Source organism: Phaenicophaeus curvirostris, chromosome 2 (genome assembly GCF_032191515.1).
Source record: "Phaenicophaeus curvirostris isolate KB17595 chromosome 2, BPBGC_Pcur_1.0, whole genome shotgun sequence".
NCBI classification, from domain to species: domain Eukaryota; kingdom Metazoa; phylum Chordata; class Aves; order Cuculiformes; family Cuculidae; genus Phaenicophaeus; species Phaenicophaeus curvirostris.
Genome location: NC_091393.1, coordinates 59,258,755 through 59,272,856, shown reverse-complemented (window position 1 = coordinate 59,272,856; position 14,102 = coordinate 59,258,755). Strand labels below are relative to the sequence as shown.

Below are 14,102 nucleotides of genomic sequence, written 5' to 3'. Positions count from 1 at the left end.
TGGTGGTACCATGTGCTTGCTGAACTACCACAATTACAGAAGCAACAATTTGGTCAGGATTCATTCAAAAATAGGGAGTCCTTGCACCAGCAACTGACCTTTGTTATAAATACATCAACCAACACGGGAAGTCTGGAACACTGGAATATGCATCCTGACCTGCCTCTGACAAATTGTCTGGCCTCGAGCAAAATGCATTAATGTGTACTCGCACAACTGTCTAGCAGAATTATTCTGTGGCAAAATATTTCTTTCTCTAGTAAACTGCTGGGAAGTAACAGTTGCTCCTAATATTCAATATCTCCTGTTTAAGAGGAAAAAGAAATCCCAAACAAACCCTAAAGGGTGCTTTTCCTTCAGTTTTAGCTTCTTGTTATCTTAAATAAACAAGCAAGCACCCTGTAATTTTACCAAGAATCGAGTCTTGAAGAGTGAGCAGTGGTAGGAAGTTTGAAAGCTGAACCTTTCCTCACTTGTATGCCACTGGAAGAGCTTTGCTATAAAGCAAAGCATTAGGCTTTTCCTTTTTGCTGTCACAATCTCATATCCCAGCTCTGCAGTTTTCATTAATTACAATAGTAGCTGTTATATCTAAGGGACAATGTTATATTTAAGAGACCTTGCACATACAAATGGCTGGGTTATCAAATGTCCTGTATTATAGTACAGAAGAAGTTGGTACCTAGGATGATAAAACAATTTCATCCAATTGCCTCCCCTGCTCAGGCTGCCTCTGCATATTTCAGTCTCTGCCAGCCAGGAGTGCCGTGTATTACAACTCAGAGATGCTGCACATGAGGATATGTGTAACTAGAAACTGCACATAAGGTAATAGAAAAACTGCATTTGCAGAACAAAATTTGGACTTTACAACATATCTCTCTCTCATTGACAATCCAGATTCCTCCTCATCTAACTTGATATCAAGTCCATTCTACATGTCTCTGATGAGAACCTAATTCTTTCCAGATGAATGACTAATACATTCTGAAATACCATTTGGTGTAAGGGGGTGACCTTGTTGCTCTCTATGGCTATCTGAAAGGAGGTTGTAGGTAGGACGGAGCTGGCCTCTTCTCCCAAGTGACAGGGGACAGGGAGAGGGGGAATGGCCTCAAGCTGCACCAGGGGAGGTTCAGACTAAATATCAGAAACAAATTTTTCACATAAAAGGTCATCAGAGACTGGAACAGGCTGCCCAGGGAGGTGATTGTGTCACCATCCCTGGAGGTATTTAAAAGATGGGTAGACGAGGTGCTCGGGGCCACAGTTTAGTGGCAGATAGGAATGGTTGGACTTGATGATCCAAGAGGTCTTTTCCAACCTGGTGATTCTATGATTCTGTGATTTAGAAGATGCACAAATACACTGACCATACATCAGGCCTTAATTTTCCTTCCTTTTCTGAAGAGCAGCACTAGTAATTGTGAAAGGTGCTACTCACCACGTAAAGATGATGGGATCAGACTCATGTCTCTGGCCTGACTTCACAGATGAGTTGTGAAAATAAACTTGGACATTATAACAGTCAGTACCACTAAAAATGCTCACGAGGGTTTAAACAACATGCAATAAACATGAGCTCGTGTTTCTGCCACACACATTGAACAAAGAAGAAAAAGCAGTTTTGAATAGCTTCTCATTAAACGAGGCCTGTTTGTTCTTTGCTCTGAATGTGAGAAGGGTCTGTGGAAAAAGAACTGGGCAGCCACGTAAACAGAAACCTATGTAACATATGAAGACCCACAAAGGAGGGAGGAAGTTTGCACAGGCCACATTCATTCTGGCACTCCCTTCTTTGAGTGGTTGGCTTTGCCACATACCTTTTCCTGTATATGTATGTGTCTAGCATGTAAATCTAAACTGAAACAGTGCATTAAAACATTTACTACCTCAATGAAGTTTGAAAGGTCATGTTGTAGCTACATTTTGCTACTCGGATTCTTCCAAGATCTGTTGCATGTCTCTGTCCTCTCCACTCTCTTTAGGAGAGCCAGCTGCAGGAAGAAAGTCACTGAACCGTCCATAACTTTTTGCATAGATCAGATTTCAGCAGAGACCTTGGCAAATGTCCTCTGAAGAATTTTGCTGAAGTGGCTGAAGACACTGCCGTGCTCATCTATGTGCCTTGCACTTCTTCTGTTACTTGCCTTATTCCAATGATAGTTAGCATTGAGCAGTTCACCATTGGGGGTGATTTTGCTGAAAACTTGGGCTATGCCTTGGAGCAATTAACATATAGGCACATGTTGCTCCTACCTCTTCTACAGGATCAGTAATGCAAGAGAGTAAGAAGGTCAGCTAAGAGAACATCAAGAGAAGTGCCCCTGAAAGATTTGCTGGAGCTTGTCTGCTAAAAATAAAGCCCTTTAGCTATGTTGGTAAAGCACAGGTAGAGGGCCACAGTCTCCTCTAATGTAAGCCAGTATCTAGTGTCATGAAAATCCACGGAGCTACCCCAGGTTTACGCCAGTTATACCTGTCGCAGTTTATGCTCTGATAAACATTTAGCCAGGAAAAAGCAAGATTCCCTATGCTTTACACCAACCAGAGACATGCCAGGCCAAGGCATATCTTCCTCTCTAGGGAGATGCAAATACATCCCACCCCCAAACAGAGCTGCCACAACCTTCCCCAAAGTGATTTGCAGTCACTGAGGTAGCAAGCTAGATAAAAAATTAAGGAATGCTACTCTTGTCTAATTAAGACGATGCAATCAACTGGTCCACAGACACTTAAGGATCTTCTTAATAATTCTATTTTTATCAGCTTGAGTGCCAGACACTGTGGTGCGAGGTGATCATTAGCATTGATATTTGAAGTCAGGGAAGTTTTGTCTAACTGTATTTTCCCTCATGAGCAGTTTCTCTCTGTTAACCCACTCACTCTGCCATTACTGTGCTGGCTCCCATTTGCTTCTAGCATCCAATATAAAGTCACTTGCTCTAAATTATTTTAAAAGTACAGATATCCATACTTCCAAAAACACACTCTTAATAACTAGCTTCTAGGCATAAATTTAGGATACTGGAAACTAAAAGAAAAAAAAAAGAACAGGCTTGAATTGCTTTAAGTGAAAAAATTTGGGAAAGAAGGTTTTCAAGAGCTACTTTCTTGTGGGAAGATGCATATTGTCTATTTGTTTGCCTTCATTTCCTAATTCAGACATGGCTTTTAGATTCCAAAAGACATTTAAAATGAAATCGATATCTATAAAATTAAACAACTGCTGCTGCCTAAGCCTGTCACTTGTCTCCATTTAGCTGTGCAGTATTATTAGTAATAATTTAGCAGTTCTTAGAAAGCCTTATTGTGCTTCATATTATCTAACATTACAGCAAAAGAAGTATTTACCACGTGGTTGTGCAAGCCTCACTTGTTTTCTCACCATGAAGACTCCTGCACATTGCTGTTTTAAAGTCCATATGCCTTGGTGAGAGAATGTAACCCTGGCTATAAGATCCTTACGCTGTATTAAACATTGGTAAATCTCCTTATCTTTGTAGAATCTTTATTTCAAGTGAATTTTGGGAAAGTCCCCTTGATGCAACTCAGTGCAGGAGGGAGGGTCTAATTAGGATTGCAATTGTTTGACTAGTGCAAAAGCATAGGCTTTGTTTTCAGAGATCATTTATTTGCCTAAATAAGGTATTTGTATTAAAAGAGAAAAAACAGCATTTCATACCTGCCAGATAGAAAGTTTCCTCTTTGGCAAAAGGTATTTATTTAGTTGTCATAATGGCATCACACTGCCTGAAGTAGGTCTCGTAACAGTGCTACTGTGATGTGGAGATTTTTCAGCCATAGGTTTTGGAATTCTACGATCTGTGTTGAAATAAACACTGATTTTTTTGATAGTCTGTGATTCTTATGAAGAAATAAGGGACAGGAAAAGAGGACAACAGGACAGAAGAGATATTTCTAGTGCATAAATGAACTCAGACTACTAGGTCATTGATGTCTAAAATGCTACTGCTTGCTGGGGGTGGCAAGAGAAAGCAGTGCTTTGGGAGTCAGCTGCAGCCATCTGTCTCCAAGAAGCAGTTGGTGATGAGACACTAATATTAATGAGATGGCATTGCTCAGTGCTGATGGTTTACTGCCCTTAGTGCTGCCAATTCTGATTCATGCTACCACTGCGGCTACCATGCTGGGAGGCAGCAACCTTTGTTGATAGTAACCATGACATTCAGGACACCTGAGGTTCAAAAAAAGTGTGAAAAGCAATAGACTCAGAGTGCTTATGTAGATTGTTTTGTGGCTGAATTGCCAGGTGACTGATTGCCAGATCTTAGAGCTCAGAGATTCCTGCATTAGTGATTCTTAGTCATCTGGGTGTTGGTGAATAGGAAATGACATCAGCTGTGTTATTCAGATTGGAAAAAAACATGAAACAGTGAGGGTTGCAGGTTTAATAACATAATGGTAGCATGGAAGTGAGCATACAAATAAGACTGTGTCAAATCATTCTGAGAATGTTTGTGTCAAAGCTGCCACTACACCCAGCAGCTGAATCTGAGCTCATAAATCCAGGACTGGTAAGGACATGGGCTCACTCCAGGCTATGTGTGTGCACAATGAGACTTTTTTTGTTAAAATTGATGGTTTGAGCTGAGGGGCACCTGAAGTCCTTTGATAAATGACAATTGGTAGGATGACATCGAGGCATCTCTGTAGAGCAAGAGGTGTCTCTTAACAGCTCTCCAGGTCCCTCTTCCCTTAATATATCTAGAAAAAAACACCTGACATGTATTGCCCTCAGCTTTGGTACTTCTGTGTTTCCTACTGAATTTTCTACAAATCAGCATTGTTGATTTTCTAATTGTTGTCAATTTTCTACAAATCAGCATTGTTGTCTTTTTCTAATAAAAGCATGTGCCTAGTCAAACCAGTTCTGACGTTAGGCTATAGAAAACAGGCCATTCTGTGTACTGCATATAACAGTTTTCACAAGGAATTATCTAAACTTGTGGTTGTGATGCTTATCTGATACAAGGTCCTGGTGTTTGAGTCCCATTTGTGAAGCAGGCAGACCTCTAATGAGGTCTTGCCTAGCGACTGCTCTGTGGCAGCACCTTAGTACCACAATACCAGGTTAAGGTGATCACATCCAGGAGGTTTGCCCCTCCAGAGCCAAGTGGGAGAATGGCCCAATTTCTGGCTGAGCCATTTGGGCATTTAGCCATAATGTCACTTAGCAGAGTTTCCTACTGGAGAGATATTTGGAGCAGGGCCTTTGCCTCAGGCTTATGGAACATATCAAATAGGTGTCAAGGGACCTAGCAGTCTGGGCAACGCAATACCCAAGGAACTTAAGGATTGTTTTCAGGACAGCCTGCCAACAGTTTGCCAAGAGGTTGCTAATTCCTATCAGTTGCAGTGATTTTTCCAAAGGAAGTGGATTGCAATTGCAAATTCACGCTTGCAATTTCACATAGAACACAAAGGAGTAAATAAACAGCCTTCGATTCACCACCATCCTTTGCTGGACTCAGACTGCAGACTAGCTCTATATCCTGTTGTCATAGCCGCAGCTATCCCCTGAGTTTTTCACAGGATCAAAGAACAGAAGGGAGGAAGATCCAGTGGGGCAGCTCGTGCCACGAAGCAAAGATAGAAGGGCTGATCTCTAGCTCACCCAGAGAACCAGGGCCCTTATACTGAAACAAGGCTGGGGGTTGCTGTGATTTTTGCAAGAGGCCGCACTGAGGACTGAGGCAGACTAGAGTCCAGACAGCACAGAGGGGCAGCTGGAGGCAAAAGAAAGCTGTTGCACAAATGGCCTGTGCCACTGCACCGTGGCTGGCACCGTTTTGCAGAGAGAAAAGGTGCAGCAGCATCATTTAGTTTGCATCTACCAGAGGCATAACAAGGCTTTCTCACATCTCTGGCAAATCCTTTTAAGCTTTCCCCATGCACAGGCTACAGGAGAGCAGGGAATGACACAGAAGTAGAACCAGAAGTAGAAAATACTGGCAGCGAAGGATTCAAAGGTAAACAATTAGTAAATGTCAGCAAAGCAACAAGAAAATTCTTCAAATTGAGGCAATTTCACTTCAGAAAGTATAACATCCTCTGTCAACAATCTTTTCGTTACAACCCACCTTAAGAGCATTGTGCAGTTCTAAATACCCTAAGAACTATGAGGTCTGGGCTTCTGAGAACTACTTGGTCATTATTCTCACAGATGTCTAGTCTGCTTTTCATTTTCTGGATCCTTTCCTTTCTTTGACTAACTACCACGAAAGGATAATCAGATGTCTTAATGAGATTTCCAGCTATTTCATATAAAAATATTAATGTTTTAAGGTTTTCATGGTCATTTAAGAGTTTCATATTCAGGAATTATTTTCCTTCTCTCTGAAACTTAGCATTTTTCTCAACTCAGCGTCCTTATGCAAGAGACAGTTCTGGAGCTGTGCCTACATCCACTGAAATCTATTAAGTGCCATTGGGAGCAAGAACAGGCCAATGAAGAACTAAGGGGTTAAGGCAGGAGATCTCTCTCCTGCTGTGACATTGGAAATATGTAGGTTCCATAGAGCACAGCTTCAGAGAGAGAGAGAGAGATTAACTGGAATAAAATACAGGAAAAGTAGTGTCCTCTATGCTTTTCACATAGGACTGGATTTGCTGTATTCAGTGGGATAAGTCAGTCTAAATATATAGTGCACTGTATTTTTTCCAGTTGTACCATAAATATTTGGCAGCCCAAGGCAAAATGAGCAAAAAATATTACCTGACTTTCTAGTCCATTTTCTCTAAGCCCAGAGATCCTAAGGACCCTGTTCACTTCTGTATTCCCTGTTATTGTGTGTCATGCAAACCCTTTCTGCAATTTAATATCAAAGGTGTTGTCCCAAATCTTTTCATTCCTCAATGTGCAGAATAGACATTTAGAAGAATTGTAAGTACTCAGCTTCTACACAATTAGCTTTTAGCTAATGTCTTTTTATATAAAAATGTATTTCATAAACCACCAGCTCATTTTAACAAAGAAAACAGTACAGAATGCCAGCTATCCCCATTTTTTTGGGGGGGGGGCGGGTGGCAGTGGAAGGGTGTCAACTCTGTTCATGCTAACTATCTTCCCCTATAAAGTGTACCACTAAATTTAACCCTTGAGTCTTCAAGAACTATGCTCCCCAGAATGTATCTAAAATGTGGGGCCTTTATGAAAAATTAGAGGATTCTAGTAAAGTGTACAGAAAGAAATTTGACACAAATCTGTTCTTCAAATACATCAGACTACACAGAAATAATTAAAAGAAATATATATTCACCATCTGTACAAAAATTGCTGCATAGTGGTTATTTCCTGCCACCTAACTAGGGTTTATCCACAATTTTCTTGGGAAACAGACATTCCTCTGATATTCTCTTCAGATAAAGAAGTCTTTACAAAAGTAGCACATAGAGAACACTGGACAGACACTGCAACAGGTAATTAAGATGACAGTTTTGTCCCATCTTGTGTCTCCAACATGGAAAGCATGGTGCAGTGCTGGTGAGAGGAGCTGCAGTAGGCAAGAGCTCTTCAGTGAGCAACACATAAGGATGAGTATTTTGCCTGCTGCTTCTTAAAAGTATTTTTTGTTTAGTTGGTTTATTTTTAAATGATCTTTCCAATTCTGTGTAATTGAGTGACAAGGAGATAATCAAATGATAGCTTCAATGTAAATTTGGCAAGGGAACTAGAGTTGCTCCCTCGCAGAATGAAGATGAATGCTTTAATCGTGGCTTAAAGCTGCTTTCTTTTCAGGGCAGGGTGAGCGTGCATCCATTCACAGGGTGAGGACACTGCTACAGAATTCTTTACAAGCTAGATAAAACATTGCACACTTATTGCAGGGATTGGTACTTTCTGTACATTTGTAAAAGTTCAAAATGGCTCATCTCTACACTAATGCAACATAAATCAGCCTTGTCCTCATCATACCAAAACAATTATTCCTCCTGTAAATAAGTAAATGTACATGTGTACAAGCAAAAAGAATGGTTGTGTCGATTTGTTTCTGACTGTTAATGTCTGTTCAACTATGTATGCAAAATAGATACTGCCCTTGAAGACCTGGAGAGCACCCAGCATGCCTTTTTCCTGGTAAACTCGATGTAAACAGTTATGCATAAGCAGCATGTGTTATTACAGGGTCTCAGCTACTCCTGCTTCAAAATCATTCATAACAAGATTTCGGTCCACAATTTCTTATCTCTGCTTCTGGAAGAGAGGTAGTTTCCTGAGTACACTCTAAACAGCACTTACCTTTGCAGCTGCAAAGTGAGCTTTCTTCTAAGGTCTCAGAGGCATCTCACACACACATGTATACACGACCATGACAGCAGCAGATGTTGGCACCTTTGTGTTTCCAAGGTGTTACAGCAGCCTTCATCATTTTGTCACTCTCTGAAGCTTATTTGAACAGAGCAGGAAGACTTCCTCCTGCCACATCAGTGTGTGTTTATGTTCGTGTGTGGTAGGAGCCCTACCATCAATTTAACTTATTGTAATGCCAAAAAACATCTTGCATTAAAGAAGACAAGATCAATACTAACAAATTGCCAGACTTGTCTGTGCTATGCCTTGGCAGAGAAAATGGCAGCCTTGTAACGCTCCAAGTACAGCATGCCACTTAGCTGGCTGAATCACGCTCCCATGAACATTTCATTTCAGTTTTTATACTAACAGATTTGGGATATTTGTATTTTTCAGCCTGACATTTAAGTCCAGGTGGCTTAGCATGTCTTGTGCATGCAGTCTTATAGACCGTGTCTAAAAATTTGTGCTCTGTCATCCACACATACACTTAGAGCCAGTCACCTGAGACACCAAGTCTGGGCCCATAGTGGTTTGCACAGAACCATGCTTTAAGAAACAGGAGGAAAAAACCTCTCTGGCATTTTGTATTAGATACATATGTAGTATGGTACTTATTAAAGAAACAGTGTTCTTTAAAAATGCTAAATGCATCATAATTGATTAGTAGCCATACAGAATGGGAAACATGCTGAAGGAAGAAACACGTTAAAAGAATTCTTCTTTCCTGCATCTCTGCCAGTATTCTTTCAGTATGTACTAGATTTGTAAAGGGTCAAATTGGACAGTCGGGAGCTTAAATTCCTATAATGCATCTCACACAGCTCTTTTGCTAATGTGTATTCAATTAAAGAATGAGTCTGTTCTAAGATTAACTGTGGCCTCTAGGTTTAGTTTTAACAGAATGTTTCCATTTGTGGGTACTGTGTGGCTTCTGTGCAAGGAAATGGGGTTTTCTATATGAATCACAAAATAGAATCATGGAAAGGACCTTTAAGATCATTGAGTCCAACTGTTAACCTAACACAGCTAAGTCCACCACTGAGACGTATCTCTAAGTGCTGTATGCACACATCATTTAAGTACCTCCAGGGGTGATGATTCAACCACTTCCCTGAGTAGCCTGTTCCAATGTTTGACAACCCTTTTGGTAAAGTAACATTTCCTAACATCTGAGCTAAACCTCCCTTGGCACAACTTGAGGCCATTTCCTCTTGTCCTATCACTTGCTACTTAGGAGAAGAGACCAACGCCTACCTCACTACAACCTCCTTTCAGGTAGTTGTAGAAAGCAATAAGGTCTCAGTCTCCTTTTCTCCAGGCTAAACAACCCCAGTTTCCTCAGTTGCTCCTCATAAGACTTGCTCTCCGATTCTTCATCAGCTTCATTGCCCTTCTTTGCACACATTCCAAAACCTCAATGTCTTTCTTATAGTGAGGGACCCAGTGGTGGGGACCCAGCTACCTGTATAGCTGAGGTAAACAGAGAAGCTGGCAGGTGTCACAGTTAGGGCCTGCACTAGTTTCCACGCTAGAAAAACTTGCCCAGAAAAGCTAGGTACACGAGGTGAGTGTGTGATTTTTGCTGCCACTCTCCCACTGGCATCCAAATTAGGACTTCTATCATTAAAACAATACAAAGTACCTTTCATTTTTGGTTTCCCTAACTAAACAGCTTCCATATATCAACCTATATCCATCTGGTTTCCTAAAGGGAAAAAAATCGTGCAGTCATGCTACACAGCAATCCTTACAATAATTCCTGAACTTGTAGGCTGATTTTAATCAAGCCCCCAAAGAATAAAGATCTCAGACACAATTACTTTCCCACAGATTTCATAAAGACGGAAAAGCCAAATGCAGGAAAGACTTCCTGTTATCGCCTGCGTGGAGGGGCAGCCTGCAGTTAAGCCTTTATTACACTCAACCTACACACTAAAGGAACATTATAGATGCTTTTAAATGCAGGAAAAGTGTCTTTTATAATCCACTCCTTATTAGATGTTAGAGAATCTATCCATTAGACACACAGCAAGAGAAAATTGGGCTCCTTGAGTCCAGCTGCTCACAACAGCGTATTAGAGTGTATCCCCATACAGTATCCACCCTATCAGTCTAGCAGCATCAACACTACAGGTGCTGCCTCTTTCTCTAGGCTGACATAGCTAGAACTGCAAAACTTTCTGGACAAGACAAGATTTTGCCTGTGATTAAATTTGTGAAATTGAATTAATAAGGCACTTAAAAGTGCATGTGGTGAGCAAAGTGGGGGGCCAGCTGTTAGAAACAGAAAGCAGTTAATTTCACTTCAGTCATGAAGACCGCTTGGTTCCTTAGTGACTGGAGTGCATGCTTTGCCCAGCAAGAGTCTGCACTTTTTTTGTTTGGGATTTTGTGTGTGTATGTATTTTTCTTGTTGTTGTTGTATTTTTGTTTTGTTTTGTTTTTTTTTTTTCTTACAGGGAAGCTCTTTGAAAGTCACTCATTTCACGCGTAGTGAGAAATGGTCCTTTGATATATGGGAGGAGTCATCCCCTGGTGTAAGTTCCTGACTCAACTCTTGCAAACAAGGGATTTGTATGCCCACAAGCAACAAGGAAAGAACTTCATTAAGGCTGTAAATTCAAGCACTTAGAACAAGGCAATGCCAAAAACCAGGACCTGAAGAAGCTTAATTTAGCTGCCCTTGGCCATACAGTGGGGTTTTTTTTTTAATTAGCTGTATGAATCTTAATATACACTAGCCAGTGCTCTGGAGGGTGGAGCTTAAGGAAAGGGAAAGATAATTTGATTCCATTTTATCTTCCTTGTTCATAGCACCTAAAAAAGTACACAGTGAGGACCTCGCAAACCATGTTTTTAATATAGATATATCTTTTTCGCTATGGGCTTTCCAGATTCACTCTTCACCGTGGTATCTAACAGCTTCATAAGATTAATACACTTACCTTTTAAACCCCAGTTTAAATACAAGGGGTTTATTATTCAAAATTTCCTGGTTAGACTTTTAAGAAACAGATGTACTGCATCAAAACTAGGACTTATCTCTCCACTGGTAAGTTTTCTCAGGTGTAAAACATCCATAAATCCTGTTATATTCAGCTGCAGCTTAACACTAAGAAAAGCAATAAGCCAGATTTTTATTATGGCTTCCAGATAATGAAGAATATGCAAATAACCAGCTGCAGAGAGTTTGGTCTCAAGGCCAGAAAAGTAAAAGATGTTCAGGTACTACAACACTCAGCATCAAGGTGCCTGAGTTATGGACCCTTGGCTCTCAGGATAACACCTAGATCCTCAGTGAAATACCTTGGAATAATATCCCCCAAATCTGTACACGTACTATACAAAGCTGCTTAAAGTAGCTAGTAGGGGATGCTTAGGACATAGATGAGCTACCAACCCAGCCACTCTCAAGAATTAAGTACCTCATTCAGGGATTTTAAGTCTTTTCCTTCTGCCTGCAATAATCCCTTTTGTCAAATGCAGACACAAGGTCAGTCATTTAAAGTACAGCTGGAGGAATACGCTTTACCAATCTCCTTCTAAGTAATAGTTCAGCTGTTAGACTACTGGCCTGAGGAAGTCAGTGATCTGGATTCAACTCGTTCATGAGCAAATGAGACAAAGACTTCCAAATATTGGCCTCCTGGACAGTACACCCACCCACCAGCAGGTGAAATCTGTCAGGGCCCTGATTTGCCTCACCTGAGACCCCCACCCAGCCCACATTTGGGCTCCGCTTAAGCCTAGGGCCAGGCATTCAGTCCCTGTCTGAGCTATTTAGTAGATGGATGTGCCTTTACTTTGACGTCATGCCTTTTTTCCTCGATGCATCCAAGTTGCAGCCCTATCTCCAGCTGTGGCCCCACCTCCTGCTGCTCCTAACTGGATTCTCTGTACAAACTCTGCACCCAATTTATTGCTTCATCTTGTCTAGCACTGTCAGTAGACCCTGCGCTGTGGTACGACTGCTCTGTTCAGGTATTGTGGGGCAGTGCGCTAGTGAGCACCAGCTAGTGAGGATGCTGCCTACACTGTGGTTGCTCTCAGCTTCAGGTTTGTCCTCCCTTGGACAGCAGCCTGCTCTTTGATTGAGTTGCTGCTTCTTGCCCTTCCCAACATGCTATTTTAGCCAGGACACCTCCCTCCTCCTTCCTAGAGAATGCCCTGCGGTGACTGGTCTGGGAGGTCTTGCTTATATCCTGCTCCTGTTTAATGTGTGGTGAAACTTACATAGCTCAGTGCTTGCTTCAAGTGCCTATATTTTTTTTTAAAAAAAAAACACCTTATGTTGAAGGTAAACAGCGATGCTATGTGGCTGCTATGGACCAGGACTGTACTGGGGCTCTGTTCCAGCCAGCCCACCCTAGCCTGCACCTGCCAGACTCCACCTTTGGGAGCCCTCCAGCCCCAGTGGAACTGCACACGCTGCAGACCTTACGGTGCTGCCCCGGTGACGTGTCATCCCAGGCATTATTGCTTTGCTTTGGGTGTTTAATATACTTGGCTCTTGCTATTCTCTATTCAGGGAAGCTGCTTTTTGCTCCACAGCCAGAGCCTGACAGCAAATGTTTGCCTTTTCACAGACAAGAAACACTCCGTGCCAGGGCACTCGCTGCCTGGATGACTGCCACCTCCACCTATTTTTCCCCTATAGCTGCCAGGTTGTGGAGTTGGTATTCTCTTCCCCCAGTTTCAATGTGAAGTGGCCAATACAGATCGTGAAAAGGTTTAGTAGGCACTGTGGTGTTGGGACGATGGCGGTGGTGGGATGGCGGTGGTGTTGGGATAGCTGGACTGGGATCACAGAATCACTAGGATGGAAAAGACACACTGGATCATCGAGTCCAACCATTCCTATCAAACACTAAACCATACTCCTCAGCACCTCATCCACCTGTCTGTTAAACACCTTCAGGGAAGGTGACTCAACCACCTCCCTGGGCAGCCTGTTCCAGTGCCCAATGACCCTTTCTGTGAAGAATTTTTTTCTGATGTCCAGCCTGAACCTCCCCTGGTGGAGCTTGAGGCCATTCCCTCTTGTCCTGTCCCCTGTCACTTGGGAGAAGAGGCCAGCACCCTCCTCTCTACAACGTCCTTTCAGGTAGTTGTAGAGAGCAATGAGGTCTCCCCTCAGCCTCCTCTTCTCAAAGCTAAACAACCCCAGCTCCCTCAGCCGTTCCTCATAAGGCCATAAGGCTCATAAGGCTCATAAGGCTCCAGCCCCCTCACCAGCTTCGTTGCTCTTCCCTGGACTCGCTCCACAGCCTAAACATCCTTCTTGCGGTGAGGGGCCCAGAACTGAACAGAGGATTCGAGGAGCGGTCTCACCAGTGCCAGGATGACCCTAGAGGTCTTCTCCAACCTGAGCGATTCTGTACTCCCAGGTGCCCGCCCCCCCGCAACCGCCGAGCCGCCTCCTTCCCCTTTCCCCCCACGTTCGCCCCGTAAGGGACAACAACCCTTCGAGGACCGGGGCTGCCGCTCCCCGCGCGCCCCGAGGCGGGAGGCGAAGCCCTCCCTGGGAGGGGTCGCCGCCTCCCACCGCCCCGGGAGGAAGTGACATGGTGGCGGGGAGGGAGGGAGGCGAGGGGCGCCCTTTTGGCGGCCGGAGCCGCGCGGCGGGAGGAGCTCAGGCGGCCCCGCCCGGCCCGTGCGAGGCGGCGGCGCTCGGCGCGGCTCCGCTCCCGGCGCTGCCAGGTACGTGCTCCGAGCCCCGGCGGCGGGGCAGCCGCTCCTCCGCCCGCTCCTTCGCCCGCCGCGGGTGCCCCGTGCGGGTTACGCC

At 43.3% G+C, this 14,102-nt stretch overlaps 1 protein-coding gene across 1 annotated transcript in view; it reads left to right on the top strand.

Annotated features, from left to right (window-relative positions):
- The first annotated feature begins 13,966 nt into the window (after window positions 1-13,966).
- Window positions 13,967-14,102, top strand: part of AGPAT4 (1-acylglycerol-3-phosphate O-acyltransferase 4) — a 73,726-nt gene continuing 73,590 nt past the window's right edge. The window contains exon 1 of the mRNA XM_069852198.1: window positions 13,967-14,017. The gene's annotated coding sequence lies outside the window, so the exon portion shown is untranslated. The remainder of the gene's footprint in view (window positions 14,018-14,102) is intronic.